The sequence below is a fragment of the Myotis davidii genome, unplaced genomic scaffold (assembly GCF_000327345.1).
Source record: "Myotis davidii unplaced genomic scaffold, ASM32734v1 scaffold200, whole genome shotgun sequence".
NCBI classification, from domain to species: domain Eukaryota; kingdom Metazoa; phylum Chordata; class Mammalia; order Chiroptera; family Vespertilionidae; genus Myotis; species Myotis davidii.
In genome coordinates, this window is record NW_006293700.1 from 3,532,646 (window position 1) to 3,533,716 (window position 1,071).

Sequence of the window (1,071 nt, forward strand, 5' to 3'; positions counted from 1 at the left end):
TTCCTAGAATTCCATTCCCAGTAAGCTAAGGAAGCTAAAATATGCAAGTTTATGGTTTTCCATGCTGTGTATTTAGGAATAAAGAGCCATGATGTGTGACATTTATTACCCTCATGGTCCAGGAAAAAGATATTGTGTGTGTGTGCCATAGAGAGATCAAGTGATAAACTGTAAAACAGTAACAAGTGCATCTGAGTAAAGGTTACATAAGTGTTCTTTGTACTATGCTTGCTACTTTTCTGCAAGCTTGAAATTATTTCCAAATAAAAAGCTAAAACTTAAAAATTACATGGCATTCTATCTGAAGTTAGCCATGCATATTTAGATTATACAGCAACATTTTTACAAATACAAAGCAAGAGTTCTTAAGAAAAAATAATTTTTTTGAGGAAATATGCACCATATCCTACTAACTAATGTTCTTTCAGGAATAAATTTCAAACACTGCCATGTAATGAAACGTGGCAACGGGGACTTGAGTTGAAACCCTAGCAGGGAAAGAAAAAAACATACACACCCCATAGTTTGGCCTAAGTGCTTCAAAAATTTAATACAGGCCTGCTGCAAAATGCAGCAAATCGACAATTCCACGGACATGTGATCTCTCTAGTTTGCAGAAAATACAAACTGAAAAACTTGTCGGATGACTAAACAATCGAGATGCGGAATGTTTTGGTTTTGATGGTTTTATTAAATATGCCCCCCCCCCCGCAGCTCAATTAAAGTATACTTGATCCATCTTACGAGGAAGGACAGAGAAGACCTCTCCTCCAGGAGAAATGCTGCAATCTTTTCCCCCACGAGGTTACTATTATCCTGCCTGCCCATCGCAATTCTGCTTTCAAGTGTTTACCAGGGTTTTTCTTAAAACGTAAGGATGCATCGTAAGAGAAGGCAAACGTTTTGCTTGGCCAACGTGCACCAAAATCGCGAAAGCAAACATTCAAAATCAAGGTTTTCAGCTCACAGTGAACTACCTTTCCAGGATCCTCTCTCCTTCCCGCAGGAACCACCCACTTTAAAATCCTTCCGTACATTCTCTAATGGAATGGTCCCTCCCCGTTCAAGGAG